Source organism: Miscanthus floridulus, unplaced genomic scaffold (assembly GCF_019320115.1).
Source record: "Miscanthus floridulus cultivar M001 unplaced genomic scaffold, ASM1932011v1 os_1210, whole genome shotgun sequence".
Classification (NCBI taxonomy): Eukaryota; Viridiplantae; Streptophyta; class Magnoliopsida; order Poales; family Poaceae; genus Miscanthus; species Miscanthus floridulus.
Genome location: NW_027097593.1, coordinates 1 through 27,498, shown reverse-complemented (window position 1 = coordinate 27,498; position 27,498 = coordinate 1). Strand labels below are relative to the sequence as shown.

General features: G+C 46.4%; 1 long non-coding RNA gene and 3 pseudogenes across 1 annotated transcript; 1 reads left to right on the top strand and 3 right to left on the bottom strand.

Annotated features, from left to right (window-relative positions):
• Positions 1-666: 666 nt before the first annotated feature.
• LOC136533806 (ubiquitin-conjugating enzyme E2 28-like) lies at positions 667-2,767 on the bottom strand (annotated as a pseudogene).
• A 2,035-nt stretch (positions 2,768-4,802) lies between these two features.
• Positions 4,803-10,447, top strand: LOC136533807 (uncharacterized; annotated as a pseudogene).
• LOC136533808 (uncharacterized) lies at positions 5,981-8,209 on the bottom strand (annotated as a pseudogene).
• Positions 10,448-25,403: 14,956 nt separating the features above from the next.
• LOC136533805 (uncharacterized) lies at positions 25,404-25,888 on the bottom strand. Its single transcript, XR_010778566.1, has 2 exons — positions 25,741-25,888; positions 25,404-25,657 (listed from the first exon to the last, which is right to left on the bottom strand). It is a non-coding gene; the product is annotated as an uncharacterized lncRNA (long non-coding RNA).
• Positions 25,889-27,498: the final 1,610 nt, after the last annotated feature.

The following is a 27,498-nucleotide window of genomic DNA, read 5'->3' as shown; positions in this document are numbered from 1 at the left end:
CGCCGGCCGCTCGCAACGAGCCCTTAAAAAGTCCGTAGCATATTCCTATAACTAGAGCGTACCCAGTATAGAAAGCTCCCGCTCTGTGCGAGGTCCGGAAAGGATGTAAGTGGCGAGACTTATCCGTGCCTATGCATACGAGAAGCACTGTGACTCGCACCCGAACCTTCCGATCATAGGCTGTGTAGGGTCTAGGAAAGATGTCAGTGCAAGCCTTACCCTTGCCTGTGCAATACGAGGAGACCACGACTCGAATCCGAGACCTTCCAATCACAGGCGGCAAGACTCTAACCACTGCTTGCACCAGGCACGCACTTCAACATATTCCTATAACTAGCAAATAAAGAAATAAAGAAAATTGCTCTTATAACCCTCTATGTGCTAAACTTGAAGTAATTGATGAAACTTTCTTAAAGAGGAGCCTCTTAGCTTAGGAATCAAATCAAAACTCTACTCGCCAAGGATAATAACAGGATAGTAGTTAACCATCCAATCAACTTGCGGCTAAATTTGGAGAAGCTCGGACTAGGTTCTTCATAACCCCTACCTCACTAGGACGTCACTGGTTCTTTTCATCCGGAATGAAGCAGCAGACAGATTAAAGAAACACAACGGACACCACGAACCATATAGAAATATGATTAACGAGCAACATCCAATACGGAACGGTCAGGTAGAACAGACTACCAGACACAACGGACTTCACAAGGTAATACATGAGTTCAACAGGACACAATAGCCCTCAAAAGTCCATTCATACTTGCTGGACGGAGTGGACTTGACTGGTTATTTAGGTGATAACGATTTTGGGGGTCGGCACATTCACCAGTTTGGCCAGCTTGTAGCCACACTTCTAGCCCATGGCATACTTCTGCGTCCAGGAGCGCGCAGTGGACTCATACTTGGCCCTGTCAGTCTTGTACATGTGAGCAATCTCAGGAACAAGAGGATCATCAGGGTTCGGGTCCGTAAGCAAGAATCAGATTAGGAGAACGATCAGACAGGAGAACCTTTAAGACAGAACAGAACAGACTACAGACTCATAACCAGTCAGAAATAAGCCAACATCTCATTCCTACTACAATGCCTCATGAAGTAATAGAAATTGTGGGCCAAAAATGTCAGGGCGTTTTTGGTTACAATCCAATCGACCCACCTCAGTACTTGCATCTCAATTCATATTTGTTAAGGTGAGAACCAAGAGGCCTCAATTCCTCCCAACCATGTGGATTGGGTGGGTCGTGTTGGCAGCCAAACAGGCCCTAAAACTCACAACATACACAATGTAGGCAATTTACCTTTGATATGGTTAAAGCAGGGCTCCACTGTTCCTTAAGGATGTCAAGGCAAATGCTGCCATTGCGTTAATGTTCGGGTGGAAACCTTGGTCGGAAAGACACCTGAAAATAAAGCGTATCATTTGAACATCAGATCACTTTAACTGATTTAAGAGTTGCCATATGATATGTTGATTGAGGATGCACAATTGCAGCTCTAGGAATCATAATATACAGGTAGAACTGGCATTAGAAACCAGAATCTAGAGAAATTACCTTTGGTGGCTTGAAAGGATAATCCGGTGGGAAGTGAATGTTCACCAAGAATACCCCACCTGCAAATGGGCTGTCCGAGGCCCCATGATGGTACTTGCCAATGGAACATGTCCTCACCAACAGGACCTGACAATAAGAACAGTTAGTGCAGCTCTACGCGCAGACAGGTGACTACAAAAGTAAAACAAATTGTGACTCAATGGTGGTGGTGTGGTGAGGGGTTGGGGTTGGGGTTGGGGTGTGGGGGGGGGGGGGGGGGGGGGGGGGGGGGGGGGGGGGGGGGGGGGTGTGGGGGGGGGGGGGGGGGGGAGGGTTTCCAACTGGACTGGTCTTCTGATCCAAAATGCACAGGTTCCACGCCAAAACAAGAGAATATGATTGGAACAGATGGAGCAAACATCTCAACAATAGAAGCCATCACATATGCAATAGCCATATCAGACTAAACAAAGAACATCAGTATGCCTGCAAAGCTATACATGAATAAAACAAATGCAGAATACAGCACAACCTTGACAGACATCCTTGCTGACAAATCATGTCATGGTAAGACCCCTTGTGTTTAAGTTAACTGACGATTGATTCTACTATACAATAACTCAGTGGTTTAACTGTACTCAGACAACATATCATGTAACGACTGATGAACTGACACTATCTCCACCAGCTTTCGAGTCTAATTGACTTCACATCTCACGTGTACAGCTAAGAAAGGAAACACCGATATCATAAACTCTAAGAGCTTACGGAACATGTAAGCACAGCCAAGTAGTGCAGAATCAACCACACGGAATTTTAAAACAAGCATAATAAAATAACCAAACCAGGGTTCTCGACAAAATAATCACATGCGACCAATACAAGTAACCAGAGCTCTAACTGCATCGATCACGAGCCGAGGAAACAAACACCAATCTAACACATACGGACGACGCGTACATCGCAATCGCAATCGCAATCGCAATCGCAATCGCAATCGCAACACAATTCCGCAAGATCTGGACAAACCACAGAGCTAGAGAGCAAATCACCTGCGCTGCAGGAGGTGGGCGGGTCCTTCTGCAGGTCCTTCAACTCCTTCAGGATCCTCTTCGACGCCATCGATCAAACCCTAAACAAAATCCCCAAAATCCACAGATCAAATCGAACCTAGGTTAGGGCTCCACAGATCGAGCCGATCCAATCAAGGGAGGGGCCGTACCGATCGGTGCCGGGGGGATCAGCGGGGGTGGCGCGGGTTCGGTGCAGGGGCCGCCTCCCTCTCTTCTCCGAGGCGCGCGGCGGCGACGGCGACGGCGACGGTGTGTCGCGGGGGCTCGGGCCACAAACGGGAGGAAGCGAGGAGTCGGGGGATTTGGCTACCGGGTGCCCGTGGGGTCGTTTTATAGGGTGACGGGCGGACGTGGGCCGTCCGATCGCGGATCCGCGGGCGCCGACGACTCGCGTGATGCTTACGCGGGACGCGCACAGGGGGTTCGCCTTTCGGTGCTTTCCGGGTTTATTTTGCGGAAGAAAAGGGGTGAAAAATCATGGCCCTGATCGGTCACAGTTTGATGAGATGTGTTGGGATGGCACGCTTTTGGTGCACATGGATCTCCTGTAAAACTTTGGCCTCGTCTGGTGCCGCTCTACGGAGATACGGCTCCTCTATTTGCTTTCGTGTATTATAAAATATTTTGACTTTTAAGATATATATATATATATTATATATATATATTATATATATATATATATATATATATTCATTCATTATGTACCTATACATAATATATATCTAAATACTTAGTAAAAACTATGAATCTAAAAAGGCTAAAGCATCTTATAATTTATACTCCCTTCATTCCAAATTATAAGATATTTTAGTTTTTCTATATGCATTAGTTTTCTATGTATTTAGACATAATGCCCTGTTCGTTTTGCTGAATTTGGCTTATGCTGATTTTTTATGAGAGAAAAACATTGTTCGTTCTGCTAAAAGTACTGTTGAAGTAGTGTTGCAGAACATTGCCAATGTATATTAAGTGTGTAGAAAAAACTATGTATACCAAAAAAAATCATAATGTCTTATATTTGAATAAAATGGAGGAAGAATAGAGGGAGTACTATATAGTGGATGAAATAGATAAAAAAACCCAAAAAAACTAAAAGAGGTGATGAAATTGAGTTTTAGGTTACTCTGGCTTTGTTACAATACTATTGTAGTTTTAGAGACGGAGCCAAAAGGCGTTCTTTCAATCCAAGCCTTTGTGAGTTTTTTTTTCATGGAATAGATACATCCTCATGTCCACAAATACATGTAGGGTTATCATGCCACTAAAACAACAATTAGTCATAAATGTCAGCATAGCATCAAGTCAAAACTTAAACTCGGCTAAGTTCCATTGAAAGATTCTTAGTTACAAGGTTTAACATGATATTTAAATTCGCAAAGAAAGCATAAGGATGCTAGGATCTTGACCTGATTCAAAAGCAAATTTGAAACACGAACTAGAAAGGAGAAAGCGAACATTGGCATAGGTGGTTAACCGTAATGGTTCCACCCTGCTCACTAGTAACCAGGGACCAAACCCTATGTTTAGCGTTACATGTGTCTGATATTTTTTTCAGTCAATATTCGATAGTGAGAAAGTAGCGACTTTAACAATATTAACATATACAGATCCAATATGTCTAGGCGTACATAAGTGTATATTGAGTGCACCATATGCTCCGGACAATATTACAAAAGAAATAAACAAAAATACAAGACTTGTTCCTACCATATTGCAAGTTTCATTGGCTACTTTTGTTTTTCAAATCCAAATTATACTAGCACTCTTAAGCACGTTCAATTGCCATGGGCCTTTTTATCCCTTAGACTGGTCATCTTTTGGACAAAATAAACAAAACGAGCTACAACCTTAAAGGGCCGAACTGTAAAGGCGTCTTAGTATTTTTATAATGTAACTTTTCAAATTTTAATCAATTTATAGAAAATATTCCTATAAGAAGAGTAACGCTCAACAAAGATATATTAGCTTGATGTTATAGTTGTTGGCGTATTTTCTATAAATATATAGTTAAAATTACATATAAAACAAGACACATTTTGCAACACAATTTGAGTACTCAAATGGTTACTCTCGTTTTCTTAATCTTCAACACAAGTTTCCCAAGAGTAAAACGAGCTACAACCTTAAAGGGCCGAACTGTAAAAGTGGCAAAGAAAACTGCTGCAGTGGTGCTGCCGTCACGCTACTAGCCGCTTGGATGTCGGCCATGGCGGCGGGCCGCCGCCTCCTCCATCTTCTGCCGGGGCTGGAGCTATGCCTGCGGTCCCGTGCGCTTACCCTCCTCCCCCGTCGCGGTACCTCTCTACCCTGACCCCACGCCGCCGCCCAACTCCTACTGATTTCTCTGCCCCAAATTCACAAACTTTCGCTTCTTTTGCAGGGCAGATGGGATGGCTCGTTGCTGGCGCGAGCCTCCGCGCCGGAAGCTTGTGACCTGCCGGCAAGGTGTTTTCGAAGAGGGAATGCAGGTGAGGCGTTTATGATGCTACAGAAGTGGTCTTCAATTTGGTGCTCTCTAGACCATTTTGGTTTAATTAGCTGATTTGGTTGTTGGCTTCTTGCCGCTTGCCGGGCAGCGAGGGATAAGGCTGTGCCGATTCCAGATGAATGCTCGGCCATTGCAAGGATGCCAATGGCAGGGCCCTAGACCTAGAGCCCATTGGAAAGAACTCTGCCAAAGAGTCTGTGCATTTTTCTTTCGAAGAGGAGGAGAGTGACGACGTGGTGTGCGAAATTAGCGAAAGCTTGGTGCGAGATGTGGAGAAGGCTGCAATTGAATTGCTTGCTGCCAGGTGAGAACCGATGAATGATTCCCACCTATAGATGTTATATGGATTTTCCTGAAACTCTGTCGGTAGCAACATGTTTGTACTGAATGTTTTTGTTCTATTTCACTCTATAGTATGAACTGGGTATCGAGCATAAATGAACAGTCTGCTGATCACACAAACAAATGCACTTGTCTGAAGTCTTAACCAGGGGCGGAGCCAGGATTTGAGAATAGTGGGGGCAATGAACAAAGCAAAGTAGAACTGATAGCCATGCCATATGGTTTTAATCATATATAATAGTAGCATGTTTCACAAGTCTTAACCAAAACAAAATTACATTTCTATCAACTTAAATTTAGCTCTACGACTAGCAGCAAGATCATAGGCTTCAATAATTTCATCGGTACTAATTGATGCAGCCAATTCCTTCTCAATATAAATTACCAAACAATCTCGCAAAAATCCATCTCCCATTGTACATCTAAGACGTGTCTTCGCAAGTTTCATAGCTGAAAAGCATCTTTCGGTGGTTGCAGTTGATACTGGAAGAGTTAATACTAATCTTAACAACCTGTCCACCATAGGATAAGATGAATATTTACCTGTTTTAAATAGTCCACCTGTTAGATCAGCAAGTGTTGATAATTCGTTTAGTTCTAGATGGTTGCATACATCAATTTGAAAATGTGGCAGCTGACTCTCCAATTGAGCTCTTTCTTGACTGGAGAAATCTGCAGGATAATATTTTTCCACCAGAGTGCATATATTTGCTATGTTAAATGTGTCCAGCCTAGGATCCAAAGAAGCACAAAGGGACAAAAGCTCCGTCGCTTGAGAACTGAATCGATCTTCTAACTCTGCTAGTTGTTGATCAATTGCAACATTAAACAAATCTACTTTGTAATGGTGAAAGGCTGTGGTGTTGTCATTCTTGTTTTGAGATTTAGTCACATCAACATACCCACAGATGGGAAGACATGGATTAATTGATGAAGTACAGTTTATAAAAGAATAAATAATTTGGGGGAAAAACATACTTCTTACTGAGATCCGGAATATCAATCTCGTGCTTTCCACAAAACAGTTTGATCTCCTCAAGAAGAGGTTCCCAGCCACTATTTCGCAACTCACCAAGCAACAATTTTGTGGTAGAAACAGAATCCACCGCATTTAAGATATCAATGTTCTTCTTTTGGAGTGTCTGACACAACACATCTGTGATCTTCATAATCTTTTCCATTAGAAGTAGAATAAACACAAAATCAAATGTGACAATGATTCATAAGGCACCACTGGCATCTCCGCGAGAATACTTTGAAACTGAACAATCATTAGCAATGCTGCGTAGGACTGAAATTGTGGCACCAAACATTTTCTTTAAGCTTAGAATAGACCTGTAGTGGGAACTCCATCTCGTGTCCCCTGGCCTTTGTAGGGAGGATGTCTGATTTGCCCCTTGCCCTGTGTCAAGCTCGCCCAATTCAATTTCACGGGAAATTTCCTTGGCTTGATTTGCTAGCAACTCATCGTTGCGCTTAGGAGAAGCACTAACAACATTTATGATGAAATTTGCATGCCGAAAAAAATTGTGTGCCTCATGTACCTCCCTTGATGCTGCTACAAGGGCTAACTGAAGTTGATGAGCCATGCAATGAATATAATATGCATACGGGCACTCATTGAAAATTAGAGCTTTCAATCCATTCCACTCCCCTCGCATATTACTGGCCCCATCGTAACCTTGTCCTCTTATATCTTGTATACTTAGGCCATTAGCTGAGAGGACAGCACAAATTGACTCTTTAAGGGTCAAAGCAGTAGTATCATTAACATGGATTAGGTCAAGGAAACGCTCCTTTATAAATCCTTCCTTGTTAACAAATCGGAGGACTATTGCCATTTGCTCTTTTTTGGACTCATCTCGAGCTTCATCAACCATTATGCAAAACTTGCTACTCCCAATTTCTTCTCTAATTGATTTCTGCACTTTTCGAGCAAATATGCTAAGAATTTCCTTTTGGACATCAGGTGAAGTGTATTTTGCATTTTTGGGAGCCTTTTCTAGCACAACCTCATTAACCTCCTTGTTATACAAAGCCAAAAGCTTGAGCATTTCAAGAAAATTACCCCTATTTAAGGAACTTACAGATTCATCATGGCCTCTAAAGGGGCATCCTTGAAATGTCAACCACCTAAGCATATAGACAAAACAAGTTAAAATTAAATACTCCAGCACATATAACTCTAGTTGCAAAAATAAAAAAGACTTGTTAATTTTTTCTTATTACCTAATGCAAACAATAGTAGCCGCAAGCCTTAGTCGTCCTGTTGCAAGCGTTCTCTCTTTTTGTTTAAGAATCACATTGTCAATTTGAGCCATTGAGTTCTTAAGATTAGTAAAACACCCAACTGAATAATTATGAGCTGAGCTAGCATCCCCCATGTGTTTTAGAAAAGAACATTCATTTCCATCATTTACTTTCTTCCAGTTCTGAAACCCCTTGACTATGAATGCATCTGGTCCTGATTTCCCAATTGGCTTCTTGGAAAATAAAAAACATGGCAGACAGTAAGCACGATTTGTGTGAGGTGAATATTCTAGCCAAGGAAATTGCTTGAACCAACTGCTCTGAAATGGACGACGATGAGCTAATTCACTGAGTGGGTACTTTGTCAATATTGGTTGATATGGCCCCTCTGAAATATAAAATCTTCAAGCTTCGTCTTGTTGATCAGCTGGCAGTTCCAATATTTGAACACGTTTACCAGGATCTCTCTCAAATCTAGTAGCAACAATTGGTTCGTGCTCAGGCTCGGCAACCTCGGCTTCCATTGGCTCAACGGGAGCACTACTCTGATTATTAGGATTCTCTACATGATCATTAGGAGTTTCCCCTTCCACATTAGGAGCATCCCCTTCCACGTTACCTTGGCAGCCTCGGCTTTCTAATGGATTCAATACAATTAGCAGTTGAACCAACCGGCTTGAAAAAACTATGAAGAGTCTCTTCTTCATATTATCTAAGATCAAAAAGGGGAAATTTAGATAAGGATTATTGATTAGATAAGATGAGAGGGAGTAGCACCTTACCTCCTGTGCGATGCGGAGTCAATATTATCTGATCTAATTAATCGGCAGGTCAGCAGCGGCATTGCGGCAGTCTCCAAGTCTGAGCGAGTGGATAGAGCAGGCAGCAGAGCCGCAGAGGTGAGAGGCGTGGAGGTGGAACTGTGGAGCGCGAAGCCAAAAATCGAAGAAGATGAACAGATGAGTCGCGAGGAGTCAGCGAGACACCGAGACAAGCAGGCCACAGCGACATTTGGCATTCAGTTCGTGAGAGCTGAACAGACGGAGATGGCTAAAGGCCTAAAGCTAAATGGGCTGTATACGTACGTAAGTGGCCAACTGGGCGTTTGGGCCTCAAACACAGTCATTGCTTGGGCTAAATTAGGAGGGGCTAAGTAACTATTTAATATATATTTACTATATAATAGAGGGACTAGTACAGCATTGGGGGCTGCCCCCCCCCTCCTTCCGCCACTGGTCTGAACCAAGTGAATGTTTTTCTTGTTGCTGCCAGCGAAATCCCGGATTTTCTCAATTTCTGACATGATGGCTTTGTCTTAGCATCCATAGTCTAATGGAATTTTGTGTGCTATGCATTCAGGCCATTGGATTTTACTTGTTTTTGGCCTATCTTGTTGTCACTGTTGAGAATGAACACTGAAATATGCCTTGTTTGTCCTGAGCAGAGCTTTCACTGTTTCTGAGCTTAGGAAGAAACTACGAAGTAAGAAGTATCCTTTTGATACAATTGATGCTGTGATCGCTAATTTCAAGTCAAGGTAAGACTGGTTTCTTTTTGCTTATGGTCACACTATTAAAATTACAACTCTTCATTTACGGAATAGAGGTGGTAGAACTATCATTGTCAATTTTTACAACCCGTGTAGCGTAAGCCCCCAAATTTTGTAGAGGGCATTTGTATTTTGTATTTCCAGATTTTTAGTGTTAGATCTAACCAATACCTGTTGATATAACAAGGCATTAGACATTAATATTAGTTCTAAGAACATCACTCGTTTTGCTATGCCTGTGCTCATATTATTTTTAATGTCTTTGAATTTTACTTCTGAAGGGGTTTGTTGAATGATGGTTTTTATGCTGAATCATTTTCGCGATCCCGGTGGCTATCATCAACATGGGGTCCAAGGCGAATAAAACAGGTCAGTGTTTTCTCTCTCCTCTCCCTTGCTGTGTTCTGAATGAACTGTTGGCACATGTGGCCCTCCTTTATTACAAAAAACCGTTTCATGTTCTGTGACTGTGGGTGGTGAATTCCCCTGAGTTGTCTCCATAAATCTCCATATCTAAAGTCTGTCCAAAGAGGTGAAAGAAAGTTACTTTGCAAAGGAACTTTATATTCTTATGCCTTCCAATTTCATGTTCTGTGAATGGTGAATTCCCCTGAGCTGTCTCCAGAAATTCCTAGTGTAAGATTTGATAATGTCCATATCTAAAGTTCGCCCAATGAGGTAAAAGAAAAGTTACTTTGCAAAGGAACTTTATATTCTCATTCCTTCGGATAGTATATTTGTGATGCCTGATTTTGCTCGTTGTTATTTGATTCTGTGCTTTGCATCTCCCTGTTAAATTCATAAATAAAATATTTTGTAATTGACATCACCTGCTCTCAAATTAGGCACTTCGCCAAAAGGGTGTGCCAGAGGCAGAAGTAGATCAGGCAACAAGAAGAGTGTTCCAGGATGGTCACGGCCTTGGAAAAGAGGCAGCGTTTGGCATATCCGAAGCTTCCATGGATCATCTGTTTGCTCAGGCATCCAAACAGTGGCAGCGTGGGCAAAGCTTGACCCTGGAGAATCGCCGTGCGCGCATTGTGAGGTGGCTTCAGTACCGGGGCTTCAACTGGGCTGTGACCAATTCCATTATCAGGAGGCTGGAGGCTCAACGCCCACCCTGACTCTTCTGCTTTGCAAGTTAGTTTGGTATATGTTTTTTTGCTGATTAAATGTTCAGTCAACAGCGGGACAAGAATACAAGACCTATTGCTTGGACATCCTTCAGATATTCCAGTTTGGAAAATACGAATGTGAAATCTGACTAGATGAATAGTGATGAACACCTTAAGTTCAAACTGAGAAGTTCAGGCGGGCGCCTCTGCCTCACCTTCTGTTCTTTTGGTCAGTTTTTTATTGATGGAAACTGTGAAATGAAGTATGGACCATGTGATGATCAGAGAACACAGGGAACAAGTTCATACACACCGAGGCATTGGCAAACGATGAGCATCATAAATTAAAAAAAAAAGATATATAATAGTACTATGGTATGTTAATTAACATTTTTGTATGCAAAATGCACTGGTAACATCATTATTTTAAAACAGATAGAACAAAAAAGGTTTCAGTAGCGTTAAGTATCACCAGCTCTATTCGATGCTTGTTGATAACTCACTGTACCCGACGACACAAAAGGAGGAATAGAGGACATCAGGACAGTGTTCAGTTGTTCACTGCTGCCGCAACGAATCATTTCGCGCCATCGCCTCTCATGCGTCGCCGTGCTGGGACCGTCTGATGGGCTCGAGGCGCTTGGCGCGTCCGCGGGAGCACTGGCCGGGCTGGGCGCCGACGCCGACCCGCTTGGCGCCTCCGAGCTCGACGTGGAGGGCTCGAGGCGCTGTCGGCGGCGTCGGCGAAGGGCGCCACGGCCGCGGCGGCGAGGAGGATGACGACGAGCGCGAGAGCACGGGCCATGGCAAGGTTGGTGTGTTGCTAGTGCCTGTGACTACTGTGAGCTCTGACGTTTGTGTGCTCGTGCGTTCTTGCTGCTGGGCGGTGGTGACGGGGAGAGGCGATTCCTGGTGGGGGTTTTATACGCGGGGCTGGTAGCTATTTTCGGTTGGCGCATTGGGAGGAATCGCTTTGCGCTGGCATGTCGCGAGCTGTGGCACGTCGCGGTACATGAGGGCCTGGCCGTTTTTAGACATCGGCCGATGGATGCGACATGTGGCGAGTTTTTCATAGGCTTGTTCCGTTCATGCTTGGGGAGTATGTGCGTTATGCGAGGCTGCGAGCGAAAAGTTCACTGGGGAACACTATTCGGAGCTGCCATGGATGATGGATCACTTGTTTGCTTAGACGTCTAGGCGTCTAGCAGTGGCCGGAGGCAAAGCCGCCCTCGATTGATTTCAGGAACTGCAGTCACAGTCAGTTTAAGCCCCTTTAGGGCCTTAAGATGTACAGAAATCAATTTATTTTCAGTAAAGCTAGCGCTCAGACGTCCTGCCCCAGACCTGCGTTCGGAAGCAGCTCCCGTACCCAGTGCCCGCATAGCATCTCACGCACCCCCATCCCGTTCCCATCCAGCGCAAGTGTCCGAAACCACACCCCGCGCCAATCCCGTGCCCGCACGGCGGAACCGCGCCCACGCTCGCATGGCGAAACTGCGCCCAGCACCCATCCCACGCTCGCATGGCGAAACTGCGACCCCGTGCCCACCTGCCCTGCTTGCGGAGGTGTCTGCCAACATTAGGCCACCAGCACGCTAACCACGGCGGTGCTCTCAGCTGCAATAGTAGGCGGACGGATCTACTTTTGAAACATTCAGATGAAACATTTACAACATTAGTCTGAGACAAATGAAACATTTGAAACATGCGTGTAAAGCTATTTGCAACATGTGCAACGCCAAGATCTACTTTTGAAATATTCAGATGAAACATTTGAAACAAACGTCTGAAACACATGAAACAATTGAAACATAGGCTTATAACATGCGTATATGTCATTGCAACATATGCAACATCTCAGGTCGACTTTTACAACATCAAGATAAAACACTTAAACAAAAGTTTGAAACACAACGTACGAACGCGCGGCCACGGCCTACCTGTGTGGAGAACTGCAGAACCTGCGGCGACCTTCTCCTGGTGGGGGCGGGGGGTGTGGCGGTGCAGTGCACGCCATGGCCGTGATGGGAGAGGTGCATGGGGGCGGGATGAGGGACGTCCGCACAGCGTGGCGCGAGATTGGGATGGGCGCGACCTTGGGATGGGGTGCGGCAGGGGATGGCTGCGGCGGGCGAGGCAGAGCAGAGGCGTGTTAAGGACACGGCGAGCAGATGGCGCGTGGACGCGTCCGCCGTAGCGGACGGCGTGGTGAAAGCAGCCGCGATGGCTGGGGAGTGGGGAATATTCTGGACGACGCGCGGACTGAATTGGGGAGCGGAACCAGTTGAACACTTGAGAGGCCGCAGGATATTGATGTTGGGCCTCGATGGCTGCCAGGCCGGGGCGTCTGAACGGAGATGCTTGGACGGACGCCCTGATAGTAGCATTATGATAGAAAAAATGCAGAAACAGGGAAAAAATCCTGCATTTGAGCCTTTATGTTTTGGTCTCTCTCTCGCCTTTTTTGCTGCAGACATCCTCTCCCTTTATAGCGAATTATTGGGTCTGCTCGCTGAGTTCATTCAAAGTTCATCTAACTAAACTAATCAAGACACAAAAGCAACTGAAATACGATACAAATCCGCTAGTTAGTTGACACAATAGAACCCACCCATTGATGTCACCAGCTGCATCCCTACCTGTAAACCCTTTATGTTGCTTTCTAGGTTTGTTTGTTTGGATCATGTGAAAATAGCGTAAGAGCGCTTTGGTACCTGTTTCTGGGAGTGGAAAAAAATCACAAAATTTCTCACTTTCTGTTGTCATGGAATTGGGTATGGGCCCCTTTTTTTAAAGAAAACAAACTTATGGCGAAAACAGAATAGAAAAAAAAAGGTTCATCTGGAACTTTGTGTGAATCACCTGGCCACGACCAATACCATTGTCAGAACCTGGAGGCTCACAGCCTCCCTAATATTCCGCTTCGCAAATTGGTACTATGTCATTTTTATTTCAGGTTTAGTCGATCGGCTTTGTAGTAACAATATATCTAGCTTATGATGAAACATGGCTGTTCCACACTGGGACAAGGTTGTTGCTTTGATATCCCAACTCAAGGTCTGCCTACTATGCATTAATTAAGAAGGAAAGAAACAGCACAAAGACTCAAACTGCATCTGTAAACAAAAAAAGCTCAGGAGAAACAAACAAAAAGCAGACGGGTTACATAAGCAGATTAAGAGAAGTGTAGAGAACAACTACTCAGCAAGTTCTGAAATAAACCCTGCTGGCTTTGATCTCTTCATTGATTTTTCCATTACTTGAGTGACGATTGAATGTTTTTCAAGGTTACAAATGCTTACATTCCTTTCGTTCCAAATCCCCCACCAGAAATTTAGTAGGAGGCCAACGTTTTACTTCACATATTTTGATTGGTACCACACTTAAAAACAAATACTTCAAAGTTTGGTTGGCAAATTATACAAGAGTTATAGTACGCATTGGCCATCACAAGGTAGGGACCGGCCCCTGTGTGGTCATTCTCACGTGAGCTATGGCACCGCTGTGTACAAGTGGGATGGGGATTCGAGTGTTTTCTCGACCTGCGTGAGAAGATCCTTCTTCTTAAGCAAAAATATCCGAGGGTTGTCTTATCCTACCCTTCACAGGTCAATTTTTTTTTTAACAGCAGGTAATTGCAGCAAAGCTATGACAGAAAACACATTTTACTCCACAAGGGTGAAGAATCCAACATACAAAAAGCAGAGTACATTATATTGATAAAATAATCAATCACAATACAAGAAATAGAACTCCAGTCGCATTATCGATTGGTAACTGATACACATTTTATCATTGCTCCAAACGTAAGGAAGAATAACAAAAGACCGACAACGTTTATTACTGCCACAATGGATCATTTCAAAACTCCATGTCTGTCTGTGTGCCTTCGCCTCTTAGGCATCGGCAGTGATAGGTCCGGCGGATGGGCTGGAGGCGCTTGGAGAGTTCGCGGGAGCATCGGACGGGCTGGACGCTGCCACCGACCCACTTGGCCCCTCTGAGCTCGATGACGGGGAGCTTGAGGTGCTAGAGGCTGCCTCGAGGACTGATGGTGCCACGGCCATGGCGGTGAGGAGGATCACGATGAGTGCGAGAGCACGAGCCATTTTCGCGTGAGCTAGCGCTGCCTTTGTTGGGGTGCTAGTTGCTGTGTTGTTTGTGCGTTGGTTGCTGCTGCGAGGAACTCTCGTAGTTTTAACATGGGATGAGGCTATTTTGGGTGGCAAGCTTAGAGCTGCATTGCGTTGGCGTAACTTGGGCTACGGCACGTATCATAATGCTTTGCCCAATGAGAACTTGGCCATTTTTAGATATTGACGCAGGTGAATGCGACTAGTGGCGGTTCTCATTTTTTGGTTGTTGAATGACACTAGCATAGTCACACTCTTTCTCCTTTATTTTTGGTTCTCTTTTGGTGTGTTTCTTTTGGTCAGGATCGGATCTATACCAGTTTTGGAATAGAGATTTCAAATAATTGTTTGATTTCAGTTGTCCAGTCTAAGCACAACTGATGTTACTATCGTGAACTGAGAAACTTTTACAGTGACACCAAGACCTTCTATGAGTTTAAGTCTACAAAAACATCTTGTATTAGTACCAGATTAGTGAACTCAATACATGTCCAGCATGGTTGATAATATTTGAACAACATCAATTCAGCCATGAGTCTAGGCACTCAAAAGTCCTACAATAGAAAGATGTATGGTTTTCGCTAAATCCGATAAATAACATGCTACCAGTAGGAGGTTTGAGAATTGAGATAAAGTAGATTCCCGGCACACGATTCAGCTAAAATTTGATTCCATATTGTGTTGCCCTATTAAGGGAGTGGTTGGTTCCTCCTTCTAACTTTAGTCACTGTCCCAGTCGGATGTTTGGACATATGTATGAGTATTAAATATAGACTGATTACGAAACTAATTGCCCAGTTTACACTAATTTATGAGGCGAACTTTTAAGCCATTAGTCCATGATTTGAATGCGGTGCTACAGTAAACATGCGCTGATAGGTATTTAATTAGCTTAATAAATTTATCTCGTGGAGTACTGACGGTTATGTAATTTTTTTATAGTATCCAATACCCCATACATAACCTCGTGTGACACCTCCTAAATTTTTAGTCACGGATCCAGACACCCCTAAGTCCTAGTCTCACATTGGTACAATCACTTTTGAAAATGTTTCCTTCTAAAACAGTCTCAACATGAAAACATGACATTCGGTGTTGACGCCCAACAATACCTACTAGCTGTTACAAGCCAAAACCTGTAATCAACAACCAAAATGATAAAAAAGACAATAACATAACGTGCATTGAACAACATTGTCGTCAAAATTTAGAACTAGAAATAAGTTCCAACAGAGATTACCACTGAAATAAGTTCCACTTGATTGTCTTTGCACGTGTCAGTGGCAGTCTAGCCCGTTGAAGGACTGATAGCCCTAAGAGGTAGTTGAATTGAGTCTGAAACATAAATGTAAACAAATCTTAGCTACAAAATACAAGTATTTGCTACTTCCCTCCCCTTGATGTTTAACCCTAGAACTACAAGGGTCACACTAGAGATCTAGTCCTTAGGCTCATCGTCCAAACGTGTCCTTAGTCACAGGCGCACTACGTTATCCTTAGGAGAAAAGATGAAATCTATATCTCAAAGAGGACACAAATGTCAAGGAGTTTGGATCTCAGTCAATATGGCTTCACACCAAAGCACACAGAAGTACTAAGCAACTCTAGTCACCCCTTTGCTGGTGAGGTTCTAGCATAAAAAGATTAAACTAAGTTTTGAGTCCTTATTAGTGCCATCAAGCTAAACATGTCCTTAGCAAACATTGACATGAAATAGTGCAAGAAAAAGGAGCAAATAGATAACCAATTTTTACCGTGGTATTGGTTGCCCAAAACCAACTTGGCAACATGTTTGAGCTCCACCGAGATATGTTCTCCGTCACAAGTATCTCTTCGGACACGGCGTTGGCTTGTCACACATACTATTACCAACAAAGGAAAGTGTCATGAGTCACTAAAGCTCGCACCACCCCGACTTTTATGGTCACCTTGACGTCGTTTGCGCTATGAATGAACGAAGAGGGCTCCTCATCCCCTCCACACCATGTAGCCGTGTCGCCCGTCCATAACATGATCGGAGGGTCGATGATACCGGAAAATAACCAAGGGTCTGTTTGTTTGGCTGAACCAGGTTGGCCCATCCGGATGAGTAGAGCCTGGGCATTTCCAACAGGCTAGAACGGTACAACTTCTTTTGTGTTTGGCGAACTTGTATTTGTTGGTCCTGGCTTTGTGCAGATGTTGTTTGTTTGCCAAGTGTTGCGGGCCCAACAAATTAGCCACTCCCACCAACCAACCACGCCCGTGATGGACAAGTGCGTGCGCTAGAGCGAGCCGCGTCTGGTAGAACAAATTTTCCCCGGGCCAGGCTCCATGTTGCTTTAAGCTGTGCTGACCGGGCTCGGTTGGACGTCCAGGCAAACAAACAAAGTCTCTTGTAGCTCAGGAGCCTGGCCCAACCCTCCGTATAGGCAATCAAACAGAGCCCAAGTACTGCATCTCAAGGATAACTACGGCCACTAAGACTGCCTAGATGCTCCCATACCTAAATAACAACTTCTCTATATCTTGTTCAGCACTTTGGAGAGCCAACTTTGCTCTCTATCTTTAGCTAGTGAAACTAGGAACAGAGGATGGAAATAATTTGGAGATCTAGTTTGAAGCTGTTGAAGGAGATTTTTTTTACCAAATTTCCGTTCCTATCAAAGTATCAATACTGCATTCTATCAAGGGGAGTGTTAAGAACCAATGTCTATTTCTATCAATACTAGATTTGACAAGGGAGTGTTTAAGAAACAATCAGATTAGAGTGAGTAATCTCATCTCACGGATAAGTAAGACAGATTTAACTAAGCATTAAAAGTAATTGTCTGTTTAATCGTATATGCATAAATATGCAAGATCGATCAATGGAAAACATAATTCATTCATTCTTGTTGTCAGTTCTCTTTCCGTTCAAACACCGATATGTGCCACACACATCTGTGCAGCCTTCACAGCATGCAGCCCCAGTTAGTTAAGACGGCACTGTGGCAACACCGGTGACAATTTTGCATTGAAACCCATGTTAGAGGGGTATGTCATGGGCCTAGCGGGGAGAGTTGTCATGTGGGGCAAGATATTCACCCATGGAGCAAAGAAGGCAAGCGCAGGGAAAGTGGCTAGACTGGCGCCAAATTGAGGGCAATCCTAGGTGCACCATTAGTTGGTGCTAACTTAGAAGCTTAGCAAGAGTGATTAGGAGAGAATTAAAGGGTGATTGGGCTACCTAATGGCTATGTATACCGTGAGCTACCCTAGGAATAATCAAGCAAGAATTGGAAGGAAAAGCCTTCTCTCTAGCTTGGCCGTGGGAAAGGCCCCCGGCCAGCCCCCCTCTCTCCCTCTCAACCCGAGCCGCCGCCATAACATCCTAACATCCGGTGTCAGAGATGCCAGGTTCTGATGAGGGGATAAGCAACCGAATGTGCCACCGTCGCCGGATCCCATCACCAAGGCACTGGCCGACCTCACCCAGCAGATGGCGTCTCTCTTCACGCGCCTGGAGGCCCTGGAATCCTGGCCGCCAGGTGGGTATCGATATTAGGGATACCCAAAGCAAGGAAGTTAGTGCCCACGCTGACTTTCCCGGATGGCTCGAGACGTATTAAAAGGTCTCGCCCACCCCAAGGCCGCGGGCTCTGTCTCGCCCGGCCTCGAGGCTATGGGCTCCGTCTCGCCCGACCCCTTAGGTGCGGGCTCTGTCTCGCCCGACCCCAAGGACGCGGGTTCTGTCTCGCCCAAGGCCGCGAGCTCCGTCTCGCCCGACCTTGATGCCGCGGGCTCCGTCTTACCGACCTTGAGGCCGCGGGCTCCGTCTCGCATGACCCCTTGGGTGCGGGCTCCGTCTCGCCCGACCCTAAGGACACGATTTTCGTCTCGCATAAGATCACGGGCTCCGTCTCGCCCGACCTCGAGGACGGGTTCTGTCTCGTCCGACGGGGACCCATACCGCCGCCAACCACTCCAGGTCCAAGTGTATGGGCCTGGGTCAAAACTCTGACGCCGAGGAAGAGGCTGGCATGCCCCGATGTAACCCGTGACCATGACGGGCCAAACCTGGGGATTCACATCAAGAACAGTGTCGGGCGTGTCGGTGCTGTTCTGTCTAATCCTCGTACGGAAGCTGACAGGCATGTCAGTTCACCACGGCGTCCGCCGGGACGGAGTGGAACGCCATGACCGACAGATGACGCCTGTGCATGGCACCAGTGACGAACAGGGCCGCGACATAGAGCCGTCCCTGTTGACATCTACAGGATCGGCGGGACCCGCATGAAGAAGGATCCGGCAACCCTAGAAGCCTTCTTCTCTCTCCTATAAAAAGGGAACCCGTGCTTTTCCTTCGTCTATAAAAAGGGGAAGCAGGGCGCCCCATGAAAAGGGGGGATCTTGATACAAGAGCATGACACGAGCACACGGCTGAGCGGCAAGCGAGCTCTCAGCACCCGTTCACTCCTTCCACCAGAAACTTAGGACCCTCTCCCTCTCTCGCCTGTGTTGTAACCCTACTGCAAACCAAGTGCCGGTAATGCGAGCAGCAGCGAACTGGACGTAGGGACGTTCCGCCCAAACTAGTATAAACTTGTGTCCTCCGAGCACACCATCCGAGCTAGACGCGTAAATACAAATTTACTCGTCGGTGGTCCGAAAACACCAACAGCCGACGATCACCACCACCACCATCACCATGCCGGCAGGGTCCCCCTACGGCGTCTGAGCTATGGGACAACAACCGTCTCCATTGCAGATTTGTCCCAACTTCCATCGCCTGCTTCATGTCGACGGCACTACTTTTGTTGCTGTCAATTTGTCATGCGGCATGTGCAACACACCATCTTCAAGCAGCAGTGGCGGCATGTCATCCCTACAGAATGGCTATCTACAGCATCAGCCGCCTTGCAGCAGATCAAAAAGATGGAAATTGCGTAGGAGCAACTGAGTAAGAAGAGTGCCCACCAAGTGTCGGCGGCGATGTGGCTGCAGGCTTCTACGTGCCGCCTCCTAGCGTGTCGATGGGTACGGGAAATACACAATCCACGGCTAATTCTGCCCTACACCCCTTCACAGCTCCTCAAGTTGCGCTTTGCCACACGAAGGACCTCGACCTCGTCTACTGCATCAGGGATCTTGGGCAGTTGTTTCCCCGGTGGGTGGCAAACTCAGAGTCTGCATCGACAGTTGGGGAGGCGCACCCCTCCTTGCCATTCTCTATTGCAAGCCCTCCTCTCTTCTCTATGTGGTGCGGACTACGCCATGGGATCCAGGTGGTTGTACATGTGCACTTATTATGTGTCCACCTTCAGTTGAAGAGGCCGCAAAAATAAGAGTCCAAATCTATTTCAAGTTGAGAATAATAAAATAAGGCTAGATGTAAAATGCTTGTTTTTAGTTGTTAGATTTGCGGTGAGTCGAGTCATCGTTATAAGCTGGTTAGGTTGCAACTCGAGGACGAGCTACTTGTCCAGAAGGGGTGTAGTGTTAGAGGCGTATGTCATGGGCCTATCCAAAAGAGGATGTCATGTGGGGGCAAGAGATTCACCTGTAGAGCAACGAAGACAAGCGCAGTAAATCAAGAAAGTGGCCAATTGGTGCCAATTGAGGGCAATCCTGGGTACACCATGAGCTGATGCTATTTAGAAGCTTAGCAAAAAATGATTCAGAGATAATTAAAGGGTGATTGGGCTACCAAATGGCTATGTATACCCTGAAAGCTAAACCCTGGGAATAATCAAACAAGAATTGAAGGAAAAGCCTTTTCTCTTGCTCGGTTGTGGGTAAGGCCCCCGGCCGTCCCTCCCCTCTCTCCCTCTCAACCTGAGCCGCTGCCCTAACATCCTAGTCGGAAGATGACAGGGCCGGTGAGGGGCGACAAGGCAGCTGAAGGTGCCACCCTGCCAAATACCAGCGCCAAGGCGCTGGCCGACCTCACCCAGCAGAAGGCGTCTCTCTTCGCGTGCCTAGAGGCCCTAGAATTCGGTCGCCAGTGATCACCACCTTTCACCACTAGTGACCGCCAGGTTTCCCCTATGGCTTGCCGGTCTAGGGACAACAGTTGTCCTCCATGCCAGATTCCGTTGTAGATCTATCCCGACTCCATCGCCTTCAGCATCGCCGTGTCATTCCCTGCAGGACGGCGGCTATTTGCTATAGTAGGCATGCTTTACATGAGACGAGAAGATGAAGGAGATTGCGTGGGAGGACGCGTGTAAGATGAAGAACCGCTAGGTGTCATCGGGAGGTTGCAATTGCAGGCCGCTGCGCGTAGCCTCTTAGCATGTCGATGGGTGTGGGAGATGCAGAATCTGCAGCTGATTTGCCCTGCACCCCTTCACAGACGCGCAGAGGACCTTGATCTCGTCAGTCGCATCAGGGATCTTTGGCTTGTTATTTTCCCCATGGGCGGCACACTCGAGTCTGCGTCGACGGTTGGGGAGGCGCACCGTCATTGCAATTCTCTATCGAAGACCTACTTGTCTTCTCTATGTGCGTCCGAACTACGCCATGTGATCCAGGTGGTTGACAGTGTGCAATTATTGTGTTCGAATGGTGTCCACCTTCGATTGAAGAGGCCGCAAAAATAAAGAGTCCCAATCTATTTGGGTTGAGAATAATAAAATGAGTCGAGATGTAAAAGGGCTTGTATTTAGGTGTTAGATTTGTGGTGAGTCGAGTCATCATTATAAGCTGGTTAGGTTGCAGCTTGAGACCGAGCTGCTTATCCAGAAGGGGTGTAGTGTTAGAGGGCGTATGTCATGGGCCTATCCAAAGAGATTGTCATGTGAGGCAAGAGATTCACCCGCACAACAAAGAAGGCAAGCCCAGCAAATCAGGAAAGTGGCTAGATTGGCACCAAATTGAGGCTATCCTAGGTGCACGATTAGCTGGTGCGAATTTAGAAGCTTAGCAAGAGTAATTCGGAGTGAATTAACGGTTGATTGGGCTACCTAATGGCTATGTATACCATGAGCTATCCCTAGGAATAATCAGCAAGAATTGGAAGGGAAAAGCACTCTCTTGCTTGGCCTTGGGAAAGGCCCCCGGCCGCTCCCCTCTCTCCCTCTCACCCAAGCCACCGCCATAACATCCTAACATCCAGTATCAGAGATGCCAAGTCCCAATGAGGGCGACAAGCAGCCGAAGGTGCCACCGACGCCGGATCCCATAGCCAAGGCGCTAGCCAACCTCACCTAGCAGATGGCGTCTCTCTTCGCGTGTGCCTAGAGGCCCTGGAATCCTGACCGCCTATGATTAGCACCTCCACCACCGTGCCAACTGGTCCCCCTATGGCTGGTTAGGCTATGGGACAACAGCTGTCTCCATGCCAAATTCCGCTTTAGGTCTGTCCCAACTTCCATTGGCCGTTGCCATGTCGACGACATTGTTTTTTGTTGTTGTCGATTCGTCTTGCGGCATGGGCAGCACACCATCTTCAAGCAGCGGTGCCGTGTCATCCTTGCAGACTAGCTATCTGCAGTAGCAGCTGCCTTACAGCAGATCGAGAAGATGAAGGAGACTACATGGGGAGCAGCAAGTAAAAGAGTGCCCGCCAGGTGTCGGCGGTGGTGCGACTGTAGGCTACTGCACGTGGCCTCCTAGCACGTCGACCGGTGCGGGAGATGCACAATCTACAAGGTTGATTTTACCCTGCACCCCTTTAGAGCTACTCGAAGTTGCGCTACGCCACACAAGGGCCTCGACCTCGTTAGCCGCATCGAGGATCTTGGGCATGTTGTATCTCCCGTGGGCGGCAAACTCAGAGTCCGCGTCGATGGTTCGGGAGACGACGCACCCATCGCCATTCTCTATCGGAAGAATTCCTCTAATCTCTGTGTGGTGCGGACTACACCATGGGATCTAGGTGGTTGTACGTGTGCAGTTATTGCGTGCGCATGGTGTCCACCTTGGATTGAAGAGGCCACAAAAATAAAGAGTCCAATCTATTTCAAATTGAGAATAATAAAATGAGCTTAGATGTAAAAGGCTTGTTTTTAGGTGTTAGATTTGTGGTGAGTCGAGTCATCGCTATAAGCTGGTTAGGTTGCAACTCGAGGACGAGCTGCTTGTTTAGAAGGGGTGTAGTGTTAGAGGCGTATGTCATGGGCCTATCGGGGAGAGATGTCATGTGGGGCAAGACATTCACCCGCAGAGCAACGAAGACAAGCGTAGCAAATCAAGAAAGTGGCTAGATTGGCGCCAAATTGATGGCATTCCTAGGTGCACCATTAGCTGATGCTAATTTAGAAGCTTAGCGAGAGTGATTCGGAGAGAATTAAAGGGTGATTAGGCTACCTACCTAATGGCTATGTATATCGTGAGCTACCCTAGGAATAATCAAGCAAAATTAGAAGGAAAAGCATTCTCTCTTGATTGGTCGTGGGCAAGGCCAACGGCCAGCCCCCCCTCTCCCTCTCAACACGAGCTGCTGCCATAACATCCTAACATCCAGTATCAGAGATTCCAGGTCCTGATGAGGGTGGCAAGCAGCCGAAGGTGCCACCGCCGTCGGATACCATCTCCAAGGCGCTGGCCGACCTCACCCAGGATATGGCGTCTCTCTTCGCGTGCCTAGAGGCCATGGAATCCTGGCCGCCGGTGATCACCACCTTTCACCATCGTGCCGCCAAGGTTACCCTATGGCTTGTCGGACTATGGGACAACAGCCGTCTCCATGCTAGATTCCGTTGCAGATCTGTCCCAACTTCCATCGCCTGCGTCATGTCGACACCACTGCTTTAAGTGGCGACGTGTGTCATCCCTGTAGACCGACGATCAGCAGCAGTCGCCACTTTGCAGGAAACAAGAAGATGGAGGAGATTCTGTGGGAAGAGCGAGTAAGATGAGTGCCCTCCAGGTGTCTTTGGGGTGTGGCTACTGCGCGCAGCCTCTTAGCGCGTCGACGGGTGTGGGAGATGCAAAATTTGTAGCTGATTATACCCTGCACCCCTTCGTAGCTCCTCCAAGTAGCGCTTCGCCACGTAGAGGACCTCGATCTCATGAGTCGCATCGAGGATCTTAACTCAGAGTCTGCGTTGATAGTTGAGGAGGAGCACCCCTCCTTTCAATTCTCTGTCGGAAGACCTCCTGTCTTCTCTATGCGGTGCGGACTACGCCATGGGATCCAGATGGTTTTACGTGTGCAGTTATTGCGTTCGGATCGTGTCCACCTTCGAATGAAGAGGCCGCAAAAATAAAGAGTCCAAATCTATTTCAGGTTGAGAATAATAAAATGAGTCGATACGTAAAGGTTTGTATTTAGGTGTTAGATTTGTGGTGAGTTGAGTCATCGTTATAAGCTGGTTAGGTTGGAGCTCGAGGACGAGTTGCTTGTCGAGGAGGGGTGTAGTGTTAGAGGCGTATGTCATGGGCCTATCAGGGAGAGATGTCATGTGGGGCAAGAGATCCACAGAGCAACGAAGACAAGCGCAGCAAATCAGGAAACTGGCTAGATTGGCGCCAGATTGAGGGCAATCCTGGGTGCGCATTAGCTGATACTAATTTAGAAGCTTAGCACGAGTGATTTGGAAAGAATTAAACGATGATTGGGCAACCTAATTCCTATATATATCGTGAGCTACCCTAGGAATAATCAAGCAAGAATTGGAAGGAAAAACCTTCTCTTTGCCCGGCCCCCTCTCTCCCTCTCAACCCGAGCCACCGCCATAACATCCTAACATCCACTATCGGAGATGCCATGTCCTGATGAGGGGGACAAGCAGCCAAAGGTTCCACCCCCGTCGAATCCCATCGCCAAGGGCTGGCCGACCTTACCCAGCAGATGGCGTCTCTCTTCACACGTCTGGAGGCTCTGGAATCCCAGCTGCCGTTGATCACCACCTTCACCACCATGCCGCTAGGGTTCCCCTACGGCTTGCCGGTGGCTATGGAAAACAGTCATCTCCATGCCAGATTCCGCTATAGATCTATCCCAACTTCCATCGCCTGCGCCATGTCGATGGCACTGCTTTTGCTACTGAGGATCCGTCATGCGGCATGGATCGTGCGCCATATTCAAGCAGCGGTGCCGTGTCATCCCTGTAGACAGGCTATCTGCAGTAGCGGCCGCCTTGCAGCGGATCGAGAAGATGAAGGAGATTGCGCGAGCAGCAAGTAAGAAGAGTGCCCGCCAAGTGTCGGTTGCAGGCTGCTATGCGCGGCCTCCTAGCGCGTCGGCGGGTGCGGGAGATGCGCAATCTGCAGCTAATTCTGCCCCGCACCCCTTCGCAGCTCCTCCAAGTTGCGCTTCGTTGCACGCAGGATCTCGATCTCGTTCTCGTCAGCCACATCAGGGATCGTGGGCATTGTTTTGGGTTGGCGCACCCCTCCTCGCCATTCTCTATCGGAAGCCCTCCTCTCTTCTCTGTGTGGTGCGGACTACGCCACGGGATCCAGGTGGTTGTAGTGTGAAGTTATTGCGTCCGGATGCTGTCCACCTTCGATTGAAGAGGCCGCAAAAATAAAGAGTTCATATCTATATCAAGTTGAGAATAATAAAATGAGTCGAGTCATCGTTATAAGCTGGTTAGGTTGCAGCTCGAGGACAAGTTGCTTGTCCAGGAAGGGTAGTGTTAGAGGTGTATGTCATGGGTCTATCGGGGGGAGATGTCATGTGGGGCAAGAGATTCACCCACACGGCAGAAAAGGCAAGCACAACAAATCAGGAAAGTGGCTAGATTGGCACCAAATTGAGGGGAATCCTGGGTGTGCCATTAGCTGGTGCTAAGTTAGAAGCTTAGCAAGAGTGATTCAGAGAGAATTAAAGGGTGGTTGGGCTACCTAATGGCTATGTATACCGTGAGCTACCCTGGAAATAATCAAGCAAGAATTGGAAGGAAAAGCCTTCTCTTGCACTGCCGTGGGCAAGGTCCCCAGCCGCCCCTCTCTCCTCTAAACCCGAACCGCTGCCATAACAACCCATCTCAGCGTTGAACAACAAAATAAATAAGCTAAAAACCTGATCACTGCTCAGGCTAGTGAACCTGAATCCCTCTACTAAACTGACTAGGAGAAATTACTCTGAAAATTTATCTCTTCACTGAAGCACAACAGTTTTTCCAACAAAGGAGAACAGAGGGGAAAAGCTAACCACAAAATGACAAAGTATAGATTGGCGCAACATTAGAGCTCTACTATCAGCGAAGAGGCACCCAGCTGCTGCTTGATGCTCCGGTTCATCTTAGATCATGTCTGAAGTTCCTAGATAGAACCAAAAAAGATCATCAGGAATTCTGTTCAATCACCTTCGGCAACTGCAGTGTATAAAACTTATATGGTTATACCTGTACAGTTGGACCGGTATACATGCCAGTTTGCATGTGGACATTCACTCCAGTGTTTATGGCCTCCAGCCATGCATAATTATCTGGGTTACCAGCTAACCTTTTGCGTCCAGCTGCTGCTGTTGGAGCATCAAATGACCATGAGAAAACAAAAATATGCTGCAAACAAAAACACTATGCCGCCTACCACTAAAAACAGCTACAAGATTTCCAAAAACTAATACAGCATCTCCATGAAGATGGTTTTCCTGAATTGTGAAAAAAAAAGACAAAACAAAAGGACATCTATTTAAAGTACCTAGAACAACACCAGTGGCAATACTAATAGCAAGGCAATAGGATAAATCCTAACCTGCACCGACCTAGGGCACAGATCAAATTACACGATTCACAGTGGCAGGTATGGGATTCCTGGCATGAGGAAGACCTCTCACCATTCATGATTGGTAATCATCCAATGCATAAGTGGTCCTGCAAATCTATCTACCTCCTAGGCTGTCTTATGCAATGAGGGCCATTTCTGAAAATGGTAGGTTTCTCTGTTACTGTATTTTCTCTACTGAACGTGAGTTTTTTACCATGTTTCATTGAACTGTAGCCTACAGAACCTTAGAAATGCTCCAGAGTCACGGTAGGCTGCTGGTTTTTACTGCTTCCATTCTCTGATTTCAAGTGCATTATACTAGGCTTCTACACACCCAGCCATACCTATCATGGGCAATTAGGCTTGCGTAAGGCCAACTCAATCAACCAGAAATCCTATTTAATTAAAAAAAAGGGCGTACCCAGTGCAGAGAGCTCCCGCTCTGTGCGGGGTCTGGGGAAGGGTGTCAGTGGCAAGCCTTACCCTCGCCTGTGCAATGCAAGGAGACCGCGACTCGAACCCGGGAGCTTCCGGTCACAGGCGGTAAGACTCTATGAATCATGGTTCCCACCTCATAAAGCAGATCCTCTGGATATTTGTTTTTCTAAAAATTACAAATGTCTATGATGATTGTTATGTTGCTTCCACCAAATAAACAGACTGAATGTCTTATGGTCCAGCATTATGCCAGGTGCGCACAGAAACTGCAGCACCATCATCAACCAAACCCTAGCGAAGGCAGTAATATTGTTTTTCCCATTAAGTCAGCTGAACAAGAGATAGAAACATCAGAGAATAGTCCCTTGAACTGATTTGTATTCTACCTATTAATTCAAGATTTTTAGGGAGTCTCTCCCATTATACACACACCAATCATAGGCACACTACCATCTCAATATGTAGTATGATGCGAGACCCTGGCCCTCAGTCTTCTGTCCACAACTCATACACCCTACGCTATAATCCAGCCAAACCGATAGCAATGATCTTTTCATAACAACATACGATATGATGAGAGAGAGGGGTTTCACTTACAGAGGCTTGAAATGGATAGTCATGAAAATAAGTGCAAAGCCGACCAGCGTCAGCGTTATGGTGGAGCTAGGACATCAAGAACAGCACAAGAAGATACTGAAGTGAAGCAGTGCAGGTTCCCACCACTTTGAGGATACAAAATGGAGGTTGGACATGGGGCAGTACGAACATCATCCGTATGTAATTTGGCCAACCTTGCTGTATACCAGGATCAAAACAATCTTTCAGTAACCAATCATATTGTTATAATCTATACAAGATTAGGCTCTTAGAGAATCACGAAAGCTGAAGGCAAGGAAATAACAATCTAAAATGATTTCTAAGTAACATTAGTAAATGATACAGATGGCTGAAATGCA